Genomic DNA, 15,617 nt, shown 5'->3' on the forward strand with positions numbered 1-15,617 from the left:
GATTTATTTTTTCATCTTGAGGACAGAAATCTGAGTGTGAAATGCCCCTATTGCCCAGAGGATGTAATTATATGATATGATGGTTTTTCTTTAAAATCTTTACTATGGCTGCGGTGTTAAACATTATGTATGTGCAAGTAAACGTGCCTGGGTGGACGTGGTGCTACCAAAGTGTCTTCTGCCCCCTTGCTGACATTTAGGCCTTTAAACATTTAGGCCACCTCAGAACTGCTAAGTGTTGCAGATACGTGTTTTACATGGAACACAGGAATGAATCTCATATTCAATAGGAAAAGCCGTAGAAAAAAAGACCACTGCTGCTTTTTTGTTCTCTCTTCTATGAGGAACTTTAGTAAAAAATTTACAACTATTCTTAACGTAATTTTAAAGTATTTTCAGGTATTTTCAATGACAACATGATCAGCAATAATGAAAGTATCCTTCAGTCATTGACAACAAACTACCACCATCAGGGGGATCAACAATATTTCAGGGTTATCCTACTTTTGTCTACCTCCCTGATCCTGTTCAAAGAAAATGTAAATTCTCCCTCTAACCTCTGATATGCGTTAAGAATATAAAGTGTATAGAATTCAGTGGTCATCTCCTCTTAGTTTATTGAACGTTTTTTCACAAATGAAAAACATATGACTATATATAAACTAGCATGGTCACACAAATTTAGTAGCTTAAATTCATTTTAAAAAGAAAGAAAAAACATACTATTTTATTCAAGTTTATTTATATATGTTTAAATGTAGATTTGTATCATACACATCAAATCAATATGTATGTGTAAACATAGAATGAGCATACAATAGTATCAGGAAGGTGAGCAAGTCTACTGTTTATATTAATTCATTGCAATGCCCAGAAAGTAATGTTTTGCTATTACAAAAAGAACTCGTCTTGTGGCTAGAGTTCCGTGTTTAAACTCAGATCCCCAGCTTTTCACATGTTTGTTTTTGAATAAGCATTTTCTGAAGCGTTCAGATGGCTTGATGATAGTACAATACAAGCACTGCAGTTGTACTTTTACAACTAAGACATTCTTAATACTCATGACTGTATTTCACTTCACAGGCTAAGTGTAAAGCATAGTGGCAGGTGAAGATTGGGGGCTTTGGGCTGTGAGAATGAGCTGAGTCTGGGAAAAGCGCTCCCCTTTTGTTGGTTGTCTGGTTTAGGTTCAGCCTTTCAGATGGGCATACAGGCCCTCACAGCAAGTAGTTCTGCTTTTGATGTTGAATAAGCGTAGTCCAGATTACACAACTGATTTTTTTAAAACACAGTCAAATTTAATTTAAACTAATTGTTCTAATTAACTGTTAATTATAAGTTTATTTGCATGGTTAACAAACACTGCCTTTTACCCTTTGGGGGAAAAAAAAAATTCCCCCTTTAAAATAGTTTATTTTGGATTTGCTTCTTATCCATCTTTCTTCCTGCTATTTAACCAAAATAAACATATTTAATTGCTTCTTCTTAATACTGGTAACAAGATCAGAATCTCCCTACACATATGATGGCTTTGTCAGAGTAGTAATTTCCTAACCTCATATTTGGTCATCAGGCAATCGTCCTGTGTCAGGCAGCATAATGCTCTAAGCCTCTGAGCTATGGAGTCCTAGCTCAGCCAGCTGGAAGCAGAGTAGGTTTCCCCTTACCCATTGCCAATGTGCTGGACTCAACTAATTCCCTGAAGAAAAATGACTATATACTTGGCATGCAGCAGCTACTAAATTTAAACTCCTCCCACCCCTATATACTAAGCTTTCTTTCACTTACAGTGCTAAAAGAAAGTTCCAGGGAGATGGAAAAAGTGGCAGATGCAGCCAGCCTGACATGCCATCTTCAATAATTCTGGCTCCATTACCCACACCACTCCACATCCGATTGCACTGGTTCAATTCTCTTACAAATTGCTGTCGTCTGTAGTAACATGTGTGTCTAACCAGCAACTCTGACCTGAAAGCAGATTTTCTAAAAAGGAACGGAAGAAGAAAATAGTTGGAATACTCACTTTTACTAAATGAAAAACAGTTTTAATTAGGGTTCCCAACTGCTCCGGGACCTCTACAGGTTTATGCAACATCATATGGAAGAATCATTTTATCTCCCTCTTGTGATTGTTTAAAGTAAGTGCCACTGAACTGAACAAATCCTCATTCTGTGACTTGGCAGACATTAATTTAACCACACATCTGTGAGTTGTCCAAAGTCCCTTTATTCTAGAGAAACCTTAATTGCAGAACTGGTATCTTTACCTCAGATGAGAACATGTGATAAGCTAGCCACATATGCTGTAAACCTGATGGATGCTAGATAGGAGATCAACAAATACAAAGAACTCTGGCTTAAGAGATCAGTAATAAAATTCAACTGTGATAGAAGCAGAAGCGTGACTCTCTGAATCTGTAAAAAATGAAATCAGGGTAGTTTTGTTTGGTTTCAATAAAAATAGGATTGGCTTCTTTATTAATCTAATTTTGACCTTTTATGGCCACTCTTAGTTTTTATGTTAACATTGAGATGAACGTACACTAACTTGACAGAAAAAGAAAATAATGTGTCAGATGTTTAGAATCCTTATGCATATCCCTTAAATTAAATAGAAATTAAAGAGCGATCTGCAAGTTTGCAGGTGATGCCAAGCTGTGTGGTGCAGTCAACACGCCTGAGGAATGCGATGCCATCTATAAAGACCTGGGTAGGCTTGAGATGTGGGCCCAGGAGAACCTCATGAGGCTCAACAAATCCAAGTGCATGGTCTTGTGCCTGTGTCATGGCAACTCCTGCTATCATTACAAGTTGGGGGATAAAGGAGGGAACACAGCCCTGCCAAAAAGGACTTGGGGATACTGATGGATGGCAAGCTGGACATGAGCCAGCAATGTGCCCTCGCAGCCCAGAAAGACACCTGAATCCTGGACTGCATCAAAAGAAGCGTGGCCAGCAGATCAAGGGAGGTGATCCTGCCTCTCTGCTCTGCACTGTGAGACCTCAATTGGAGTACTGCATCCAGATGTGGAGTCCTCAGACATGGACCTGTTGGAGCAGGTGGATGGGGCTCTAAGCAACCTGGTCTACCTTTAGGTGTCCCTGTTTACTGCAGGGGAGTTGGACTAGATGACCTTTAAAGGTCCCTTCCAACTCAAAAGATTCTATGATTCTATGATTTTTCCATTGTATTTTTAGACCAAGAACTTAGGGATTTGTGTGTTTGTGTGTGATATTCTGTATTAAGACTAAATATTATGAAGCAATAGAGCCAATGTTACAATTTTTCTTGAATAGAAGTAACAGTGTTGTAGAAAATAGTCTTCATCTGAGGCAAATGCTTTTCAGGTTGCACAATCTCTGCTGCTGTTCTATTCCTCTCCAATACACAATTTGGGTTTGTGGCCATAAAGAAGCTTCAAAGTTGTAGAAATTGTTTGTAGAAAACAAAACAAACAAAATAAAATCCAAAACAACAACAAAACCAGCCAACGAACCATCCACCACCACCACAACAACGAAAACTAGAGGGCTTATATCCACTAATTATTCTGTTACAAAGGTGCACAATTTTCACCTCACTTCTTTGAGATTGAGACTTTAGGAGTAACAATAGCAAAACTGTTTTTTTAAAAAGGTCTTTCCATTTTACACTGAGACAAACCAACAATCTTCTATTTAACTGTCCAGACAGACCACTTGGCTGAGGTGTGAGAGATGCAGTTTCATGACCCTACTTCAAATAAGTCAATATTATTTAAAGTAACTAGATTTGACCTAACAGAAAACTGAGGGGAGATCTATGCTAGAGCGGTAAATGAATTTGTTGTTCTGGCATTCAGTAACATATTTTGCACCAATATTTTACTCATCCTTTCTAGGAGTCTTCATTAGTAGGTTATTTTGGGATGAGTTTCTTTTTGTTGGGATTTTTTTTCCCCTCTGTGGGACTGAGAAACCTTTCCATAAAAAGTAATGACAAGCTATAGTCTATAGCCTGGATTTTAACTTCCATAAAACTGAAAAAAAAAAAGTCCTTATTGGTTCCATCTACAATAGAGTATAACTATTTCAGGGAAAAAAAGTCAATGAAACAGCGCACCTTGCACCAAAAGATTTCCAGCCATTCCATCACTACATATACAGAAACTTGTTTTAAATTCAACTTTTTGAAAAGTTGTTATTTTCCACAGATTTCTTATTCTTCATAAAGCTCAAGAGAGGGAGTACAATTTGGACAATGTTCCTGTAAATTGATCTGCCAGGACTGAGGAATGTCAGGAATCAGCAAGCACAGTATAAAAACCTTTGTAAAGAAAAGATGCTCCCTTCAAACTCTTAACCAGTAATCATTTTTATTAATTTATTTTTAAAGTAAGGATAGATAAGAGTAATAAATAAACAGCAAATAGAAATGTAGTACTCAGCACATGCTTGATCCTTGATCCACAGTTTTCCCAGTACAGAAAGTGCAATGGAAGCTCAATAGCATGGATGTCCAACTTTCTAGCTTCCCTGGGCCACACTGAGTGAAGAGGGATTGTCTAGGGCCACAGAGGCTGCTCCAAAAGTAATTCCTCCTACTTGTTTCTGCAGAAACTAAAAGACCATAATAACACTGTTTGATAAAGCAAATTCTCAGCTACAAAACAGTTCTTTTTTTCAATCCAGTCACCACCATGAGCTGTGCATTTTCACCAGCAATGAACAAGAGCCTGCATGCCATGCTTGTGAAAATCTGTACCAGTGGAGGTGACCCACTGTCACCACTTCTGAAATGCAGCACCCATCCCTCACTGTGCTCACATCCACTGTTCTATCTCTATCAATGTTCGCAGTTGTCAGTGAGTTTCAGTGGGTGCCATTTTTTCTGCATCTATGAAGTCAGTGACAAACCTTTGCTTCATCCGCACTTCCATGTCAGATGCCATGTTGTCAGACTGTCCCTGTGCTGCCACCTGTCTCATGGCAACAAAATGTAATGAAATACTGGTGGGAAGTGTCAGCCTCTGCTGTGATGCTACCAACATTACCTCTGATGTCGTGGGCCAACACAATAAAACAGCTGTTACTTTTGGAGCAGCCCTCATACTAAGCTGATAGCTTTGCTTTGTGAAATTGCATAGCAGTGTAATGCTGTTTTGACGGCCTTTTATCTAAGAGAAGAAGAATCATAGAATCATCATAGAATCGTCGAATGGTCGAATGGCTTGGGTTGGAAGGGACCTCAAGGATCATCAAGCTCCAACCCCCCTGCCACAGGCAGGGCAACCAACCTCCATATGTAATACTAGACCAGGCTGCCCAGGGCCCCATCCAACCTGGCCTTGAACACCTCCAGGGATAGAGCATCCACACCCTCTCTGGGCAGCCTGTTCCAGCACCTCACCGCTCTCTTGGTAAAGAACTTCCCCCTGATATCCAACCTAAACCTTCCTTCCTTTAACTTAAAACCATTTCCCCTTGTCCTGGCGTTATCTACCCTTGCAAAGAGTTGACTCCCCTCCTGTTTGTAGGCTCCCTTTAGGTACTGGAAGGCTGCAATGAGGTCACCCTGCAGCCTTCTCTTCTCCAGGCTGAACAAGCCCAGCTCCCTCAGCGTATCTTCATAGGGGAGGAGCTCCAACCTTCTGATCATCGCTGTGGCCCTCCTCTGGACTCCCTCTGACAGCTCCCTGTCTTTCTTGTACTGGGGGCCCCAGGCCTGGACGCAGTACTCCAGATGGGGCCTCACGAGGGTAGCGTAGTGAGGGACAATCACCTCCCTGTCCCTGCTGGCCACCCCTCTCCTGATGGAGACCAGGATACCATTTGCCTTCTGAGCTGTGAGAGCACACTGCTGGCTCATGTTAAGTTTTTCATCCACCAGAACCCCCAGGTCCTTCTCTGCAGGGCTGCTCTCGAGGATTGCTCCTCCCAGTCTGTGTATATGCTTAGGACTCCTCTGGCCCAAGTGCAAAACCTTGCACTTTGCTGAGTTGAACCTCATTAGATACACTCAGGCCCACCTTTCAAGTCTGTTGAGGTCCCTCTGAATGGCATCCCTTCCTTCCATTGTGTCAACCGCACCACTCAGCTTGGTGTGATCAGCAAACTTGCTGAGGGTGCACTCAATTCCAGTGGATGTCATTTTTTCTGCATGGAAGAATTCAGTGACATAGCTTTGTTCCATACACACTTCCATGTCAGGTACCATTTTGTCAGACCACCCCTCTGCTGCCATCTGTCACATGGCAACAACATGTAACGGGATACTGGCGAGAAGGTTCAGCCTCTATGGCCATACCACCAATGTCTGCCTCCGATAGTGCGGGCCAACATAATAAAATAGGTGTTACTTCCAGAGCAGTCCTTATAAAAATATATACTTACTGTATATAAAGTAAAATTTTATTATTTATATTTTTACTTTTTAATTAAAACATACAAAAAAAAGAGCAACAAAGCCATAAAACTAGTGGGATATGTGACCCCGGCTTTGTGCATCTAACACATCACCCTGGTGTGATGGCAGTGGCTGCAGTTCTTAGTGAGGTCTCAGGGTGTTCCTCCGAGACCTTCGATGAAATTTCACTCTTCCCATGCTTCATGCTGAGAACAGTTGTTCACAGATGCACGTACTGCCAAAAAGCGGTGAGACAAATGAAGCGTGATTGAGAAGTGGGGGCTTTTCTCTCCGGTAGGAGAGGGCTTACAGAAGTCCGCTGGAGAAGCACGGTCACATTTTTATCGCAACGCTATACCTTCAACTTGAAAGGTCATGTATTTATGTAAAATGAGAATGGAGATGCAAATAAACCGAGAAATCCATGACTTTTTCGGCAACCTTGAAACGTATTCCCAAATTCCCGTATCAAACTGGAAAGCGCGGCTGCGCGTCCCTCGCTGTGCGTTCAGCCGACGTACCACAGCACACACCCGCCACCCCTCGAGGCGGCGCCGCACTGCGCGCCGTGCGCCGACGTCCACCCGCCTGCGTCAATGGCGCCCCGCGCTGCTGCGGCGCTGAGGGACGGCCGAGGGACGGCTGCGCGCGCGGGGCCGGAAGGGGCTGGTTGGCGGGTAGGATTGCCGCCGTGATAGCGTGGGGCGGGCGTGCGTGGTATGTGCTTTCGGTGTGCTAAAAAATCTGGTGACTTAGGCCAGATGCTAATAATACAGGTAAGTGCCCATCGTCAGTGTATAATTTGCCTCTAAAATGCTGTCCATCAGCCTCTTCAAACAACACGGTGTTTGTTTTTGTGACTTTTATGCCTTTTTCTACCTTCCCAGTTTTGTGTGTGGCACAACTACTTTACAGTGTAATGGGTTATTTATATTTGTATTATTGGGAAATAGTACTAACAATCCCATGTTTGTAGGAAAGATTTTGGAAAACTCTAAAAGAGAGGAACATGTCCTGAACTGAATTATTTTTTCATTAATTTGAATCAAGAAACATTGCAGGGAGCGCCCTACTCTTAAAGCAGCTAAAACTGCATCTGATAACCTTCGTGATAAGGGGCCATTTTTCCCCCTTCCCTCTGGACACTTCTACAAGAAAAAGGCAATGCATGGCTCAGTATTGCCTCCAAAAACAAATGAAAATATATTTTGAACGTGTAAACTTCGAAGAGAAAATCTTCAGAGAAAGTTGTGCCACAATGGAAGTGTCTGGATGAAGGCTCAGAGCCAAAGATGGGTCTGTTTTCAGTTACAGCAGGGCTGGGGAACACTCTGTAGAGAATTCTGCTTGACCTAGAAGGTACTGAGTGAAGTACAGATTTTGGAAGGAGAAATGGGAAAGAAAAGAAATAGAGAACATAAAAGAGAAAATCCAGAACAAAATGTAGAGGAGGGAATGTGTGGAGGAGGGTAGAAAGAAGAAATAGATACAAAATCTCTTAAGAAAATCAATTGTAGGATCTTTTTAATGGAATTAATTAATCATGTGAATGCGGTAGAAGCAAGAAAAACACAAAAAAAGTCACATTTTTTCCTAAATAGAATGGTAACTTTTAGTATCGACTCTTTCTACAATATATTGATTGAGATTTTAATATCACAGAATCAGAGAACTGTAGGGGTTGGAAAGGACAACTGGAGATCGAGTCCAACACCCTGCTAAAGCAGCTCCCTACAGTAGATTGCACAGAAAAGCATCAAGGGGGGTCTAGAGTATCTCCAGAGAACGAGACTCCACAACCTCTCCAGCCAGCTTCTTCCAGTGTTCTGTCACCTTCAAAATAAAGAAGTTTTTTCTCATGCTTATGTAGAACTTTGTGTGTTCCAATTTGTGCCCATTACCCCTTGTCCTGTCACTGGACACCGTTGAAAAGAGCCTGGGCTCATCCACCTGACATCCGCCCTTTATTTATTAGCATTGAGAAAGATTCCCCCCCCCGTCAGTCTTCCTTGGGATGAACAGTCCCAGTCTCTCCCAGAAGGGAGGTGCTGTGTCATCTTTTTGGCTTTTCGCTGGAATCCTAGAAGATCCCTGTTTTTTGGAACTGGTGAGCCAGAACTGGACACAGTATTCTAAATGTGGCCTCATCAGGGCAGAGGAGAGGGGAGGATCACCTCCCTTGGCCTGCTGGCCATGCTGCTTATAATGCACCCCAGAATACCACAGGCGTTCATGGGCTACAAGGGCACATGCTGGCTCATGGCTAAGCTGTCGTCCACGAGGAACCCCAGGTCCTTCTCTGCAGAGTTCCTCTCCAGTAGATCATCCCCAAACCTGTACTGATGCATGTGGTTATTCCTCCCCAGGTGTAGGACTCTATACTTGCCCTTACTGAACCTCATAAGATTCCTGTCCACCCAGTTCTCCAGTCTGCCCAGATCTTGTTGAATGGCAGCACAACCTTCGGGTGTGTAAGCCACTCCTGTCACCTTTGTATCATCAGCAAACTTGCTGAAGGTGTACTCTGTCCCTTCAGTGCACTGTTTTTTCATAATTATGTATCACTAACCCTAAATGGGAAAATACCTTTCTGAAATAGATCACATAATCACTTCGTTTTTAATTATTAAGTATTTTGGAAAGGAATAGTGATTACAAACAAAAACACCTATATTTTAATATCAAGCTGCTGTGTAGAGTACTAACAGCATTGCAGTGATTACATACTGTTAAAGGCTAGTTTAAATATTCTCTTAATGAACAGTGGAATTTTTATTGTTACACTATTGTCAGCAAACTTATGCAAAGGATTTCCTTTGCCATCCTCAAAGCAAGTATAAATCTTTGAAATAAAACATTTTCATGGCAAAGCGTATCATTCTAATAAATTTACTAAAAATACTCCTTTTGGTCTGGTTCAGGCTGTTTGTAGCTTACAAACAATTCTGTAGTTTGCTAATAATTTGCTAAACTCCTGTATCTGATTTTGTTTTTTTTTCACATGACCTGACCATTCCCATAAATATGCATACTAATATTATTTCAGTATCATTGTCTTACTTGACTTCCAAACTGCGACTACAAATTAAATGTTTAAAAGTGAAACACACAAAGGCATTTGATTTGATCATTTTGGCTTTTTACAGTCAGCTGTGGGTTTGTCTCCCCTCCAGAATTAAACATGATCTGACTATCTTACAGATAAGACATTTTCACAGTTAGCAGCTTGAAAACCATCTTGTTAAAATGTTGCAAGGGTAAACTCATTAAACAGTCGTTACAATGCTGCTTTTGCACAAGATTTGTAAGCATCACTGCTGCAGTGTCCAGTGGGATGGTTTCATCCCCGGTGTAGTCTTGTGGACAGTCCTATCTATAGTGGAACAGAATTGTATCAGTAATTAATTTGGTTGAGTAAAATAACTCTAGATTTAAGGTGAAGGTTTATACCTAAGCCCTGATGTGCTTATATAGGGCCAGCTGATTTTTTTAGGATATTTCTGGTATGGTATAGAGAATTTCTCATGCTAAGTCCTACTCATATCATTCATCCTAGCAGGGCTCTGTCTGTCCCAGTTTTGTTGATTGTCTAGAAAGTGCTGCTTCTCTTGTGATAATTGACAGTCAATATAGTGATTTAATATTTCATAAAATTAGTATCTGAATTACATCACAAAGTTTGAACACTGCTGCAGCTACACTTTTCTTAACACAGAACAGTTGCTGCTTGACTAATTCAGTACCAAGACACAGTTACTGTTCTGAAGGTCAGCTTTAGTGTTCCTGAACGGTAACCCATATGTGAGAGCTGGCTTTCTGAGTTAATCATCTCCAAGTTAGCAGTCAGGAGACTTGAAAATATTTTTAAAATTCATGTGTTGTTACTGCCCACATCAGCCCTAGCTGTAGGAGAAAAGCTGCGTACAAGCTCATGTGTTATTCTTAGCAGAATTCTGCTGAAACCCTCACATATGCAGTTAAGGTATTATTTTTATAGCTTTGCCAGCTCTTCAATATTTTATCTTCACAAATCACAGACTCTGTGCAAGGTTGCCAGAATCCTGTCACATACAAGGGACTTTGATCAGGTTACACTATTTTTGTCAAGCTTGTGCTTGGTCAATTGAAGAATGTATCCACTGCACAGCTTTAGCCTTTAGGTGCAAACAGCAGCACATCTCTGCGCTGTTTGCAGTCAGCAGTTGCTCTGCAAAGTGTGAGTGGCTTGGAACTACCTGAAAATATCATTTTCATAAGCACTAATTGGGCAATACTATTATTTGTACCTGTTTCCTGTTTTTTACAGTAATTGCAATCAGCAAGACAAGTCAGCACATCTGAGTGCATCTGGGTTATACCGCCGGTGCACACATTTCAAAGCGTAGCAACTCTTCTTTGTGCTCAGTGAAAGAAGAGAGGCATCAGGGAGTAATAAAAATATAATTGATTTAAGATAGGTTAAACTCTGTGTGTCTCCTGTAAAGTATAATTATAGCTCCATTTTCTTAATGTGATTGTGTACAAAAGGAAATTACCAAGCATGTCTAATTTTAGAAAAATAAAATAGAACTATACAATTGCAAAAAAGCATGCCATAACATACAGCACTGCCCTAAAAAGTTTTCAATGATAGCAAAATTAAAGTGTGGGTGAATTCTGAATTTGCAGAACAGAGAGCAGCACTGCTCTGAGCAGACCATCTAGTTTGAAATTCAGCTCTGTTGACTTGTTTCACCTTTCCGTGATGAAACACAGATCTGTTCCCTTTCTACTAAGCAACTTCAATCGTGTTTCCTTGAGCCTTTGTATTCTTCTCTTAAATACAACAAAGTAATTACTCAGTTTTCCAGTGTTGCAGGTCTGTAACCAACATGTTCCTGGATCTAATCAAAGTACAAATTGTGATGTGACGACTTTCACAAAACAAAATCTTTTCATAGTGAAACAGACACAACTCTGAAAATAAAAGATACTAAAATAACAGCATGTTGCATATTCAAATAGACTGGATGCAACTGCCTCAGGTTACAAATAAAGGTCATGCTCTAAGTGACCCTCACTCTTTGGCAATACTGATTAATATAAGCTAATAATTTAATCGATTAGCTTTGCAGCCTGTACAAATACACAGAAAATTGAACGATTCTCTTAAATAAAAGCCAAAGAAATGCCAAAGATGAACTGTTGCAAGAGACACCAATTTTAAGCACTATAATTATGAATAATTTAGTATTCTGGCACAGATGTCTCTAGAAGATTATGACACAAAGAATAATGTCTTGCCTCGTCACCAACCAGAATTCCCCAGTGTTCTATTAAGCAAAATAAAAGCACTTTATTATCGAAGAGAACCTCAGCAACTGATTGCGGGGAAAATGATTTATTATAAATAGTAAAGGACCGGTTCTTTATCAAGTTAACTGCAGCATCAATCTAGTTTAATTTGTATTTTAAATCACTCTGCCTGAAACAGTCCCCAGCAACTCATCTGAATGCAACCTAAATTACAATTACAAGAGGAATACCACCAAAAACATTTGTCTTGGCTAACTACAATCCAAAAGCTCATTTGGAAGCACCTGCAAGCAGTGTTTGTTGCCAAATAGGGAAGGCACGATTATGTTTCATTTGACAGAATGGAATTTAAAGCTTTTGCAGAACAAAGAACTTTTTGTAACCATGGCTGATTGTAATTACGAGTAGTTCGGCACTGCTGAGGTACCTTGGAATGCTCATTGTTTAACCTGGAAACAATCTGAATTAAAACATAGTGTTAGTGTTGCCTGAGAATATGCACAAAAAAGAATCTCATTGGCTTAATCGCTAAAATTTTGCCTCTGGGAATAAGTAAAATTTTTGCAATCAGAAAGTTGTTGTGCTAGGAGTTTGAAGCAAAATAAATAAATAAGTAAATAAAAAAAAAATCTAACAACAGGAAATACCTATAACAAACCTGGTAAAATAATCCAAAACTGGAAAAAAATTACTTTCTCTCAGAATGTAGATGGGTTGACTGTCTTTTGTGAATACATAACTCTGAATTTGACTTTTCCTTATGTTGTTAAAAATTGCTTCAAATATGATATGATACAGAAAATGTAATGCTGTTGTACCAAAATACTAAAAATGTTTGACACTTCAAGATACACTTATTATTCCAAGGTGATATACCATACCAAGATTAACTTTATCCCAGCCAAAGCTAGGACAACCATAACAGTCTTCATTACTATCACCTGTTCTCTCTCGAAACACACAAGCAAAAAGCTCAGCTATATTTCTGGCAAAAATTCATTTCCTGAAAATTTTAAGCCAGTCTTTCAAATCATGATTATTTTATCTTCAGTAAAATGTAGACAAATACAATAATTAACTTTAATGCCATTAGCAGAAGTTGAAAAACTACCCAGAAGAATTTAATTAATAGGGTAAGAAATAATGGTAGAAAATTTGTACCAGTCTTTCACACAGTTGAGTCTGTGAGAATGTACAACTGTTGTAGTCTGTGCTTCCTTGTAATCTTACAATGCTACCTACAGGAAGGTGCTGACATTGCTAGACCAACTTCTTTGCAAAATGGAGTTTGCTTGGTCTACATATTCTGAAAAGTGAGAAGGCCAGTCCAATCGGGTTTATTATTGATGAGGATTAATCATTTTATTCTTCTCATGTTTTTGCCAATTTATATCCCAGCAAAGTTGATGGTTAAGTGGTGCACCTTCACATTGCTACTGAAACAATCAAAACCTAAAGCGTTGTCCTCCTAGTTTTGGCCTGTGATTCAGCAGGTGATCATTTCCTTACCGATGGATTACATTCTGGACAGTGACAAAGTTGTGGCTGACGTATTTTTCTCAACCATATTAGAGGTGCAGCCACAAGCTCAATACTGGGAGAATATGATATAGGATAGATGAGGAAGCCTCTTGCTAATTTGATAATTAGCAGAGTGAAAGGTGGGAGGGTTTTTAAGCAACATCAGTACTCCAGAGATACAGACCTAATCAAATAGACACAGCCCAATACAACAGTACCTTAGTCAGAAAAAATCAAAAGTCAAAGATACCTGTACTTAACTGCTGGTTGCTGCCATGGCATCTATCTTCATCACTACTGGATATTGTAGAAAACACTTAGATTGATTCTGCTTTGCTTTGAAGCTTGTTTGATACTTCTCAGAATTGTCCTGTTGTGATCAGTCAATTGTCTGGATATGAACAGATAGGGTTTTAATTAAGATCTCGCAGTCCAAGGGCAGTTCTCCGTTAGTGAAATAGGCTCAACTGTGAAACACAGGTACACCTCTTAGAGATTACATGGACAGTGATATGATGTAAACAAACAGTCAAAAACATGACTGAAATGATTGAAAAATGCACTGTCATTCAGAGGCCATAGAAGCATATATATACTGCTCCACTTCCTCTGATGTAAGACTTTAAGAAGTTTCCTCTTCTTCAGAATAAGGCTATTAGAATTTCTGCTTACACTTCTGCGTGATCTGTCCTCCAACTCAAAAGAAAAGTCTCTTCAAGCAACCACTTCTTACACAAATTTCCTTGAAAAAAGTTACTGAAGAATGAGATGCAAAAATTGCCATAGAAGCATTAACTGTTCATCATTGCTGAAAATGCCTACTGTTTGTTATCTCTGATCTTATCCTGTGGAAACCAGCTTTTCAGCAGTCAGACCCAGGATGGTCTTAATGGTTTCACACTCATGTCATGAAACTGTAGACAAGGTGACTGATTAAGGACAGACAGATGGGCACTGTCCTCAGCTGGAATACCAGGCACCTCTAAGTAGGTGTCTGAATTGTGACTTCTGTGGCCATGAATCAAGAATACTAAAAGTTCTTTCATTACACAGCGATTGATATCAACACTGAAGAGCTGACAATATAGACATGGTTTGGCTTTTCTTTATCAGTTGGTTTTATCTAAACTGATGTATAAACATAACACCACGTATGTGAAACTGAAAATGTGATCATGCTGATGAAATTGTCAGCTGTGGACTTCAAAGTGCAGCTAATTATAAGTTATTACATGTTGGTATTAATGGTCACAATGCTTTTCATATTTCTTCCTACTGGAATTACACATCTTACTTTGAAGTAAGGGAAACTGTTAACGTTTCCTAAATTTTGGCTGCAGGAAAGTGACAGGTCAGAACAGCACTATACCTGAGCAGTCGGGTGTGGAACGAAAGACAGACGGCTGTAGCAGTTGTCAGCAATGTGTCCTCTTTAGGGGGAGATTTACCTGCTATATTGGTTGACTGAAGATGTGAAATAGTTATGATAGAACCATTCTAGTCACCAGCAATAGCTGAAGGTGGGAGCAATATCTGTGTCAATACCTGAGTGTAGACATGGGTCCTGGGGGAGGAAGGGGGAGGAAGAGTCTAAAACCTGTACACTTTTCTTCAAAGAAAGGATGTGAACTTACGTTGATGCAGACCACGTCTCCTTGTCATGCCCAAGAGTCTCAACACTATCCTCACCTTTTGCTTGTACTAGCACATAAGGTATGTACATAGCTTCAAGAAAAAAGTTTATAAACTCTCAGTAAAAAAAAAGTTTGTACAGTGGGATCTACACTGAACCATATGCAAAATAGAATTTTTTTTCTCACTAAGCCAGACAGCATACCCCAAGGACAGATGTAATATTCAGTGGTAGATTTATCCCACTATACAGATCTTCCCTTTCTAGTGAGATCTCACATCAGTGAGACATTTTATCTTAAGAAGTGACAAATGAGGAAAGCAGCCTGGGGAACACTGAGTAGTGAGAAAGAGGGTACACAGCCTTCATTACCAGCCAAAGGCCACAGCAAACGAGTACCAAAATGTGTCTCTATGGTGCATATTGTTTGTTGTGTAAAAAGAACTCTCTAGTACAAGTAACTCAGTGGAATTCATCTATATAAAAATGAAGCCTAACAGAAAATGTGTATTGCTATTATCCAGGACACATCTGTATCATGTCTGGTAAACAAATGGATATCCTACTTCATGTAACAACTGTTAAATTATGAAACTCTCCTTTGACTCCTTCTGACCAGTGTAGACTCCCGTGTTATTTTTCACATCCCTCACCAAATTCAGTTCCATCTGTGCCTTAGCTTTCCTGCATGTCTGGACAGCATCCCTGTACTCTTCCCAGACCACCTATTTCTGCTTCCACTGCCTGTACACATCCTTTTCTCTTGAACAGTGAGCCTTTGTT

Source organism: Numida meleagris, chromosome Z (assembly GCF_002078875.1).
Source record: "Numida meleagris isolate 19003 breed g44 Domestic line chromosome Z, NumMel1.0, whole genome shotgun sequence".
Classification (NCBI taxonomy): Eukaryota; Metazoa; Chordata; class Aves; order Galliformes; family Numididae; genus Numida; species Numida meleagris.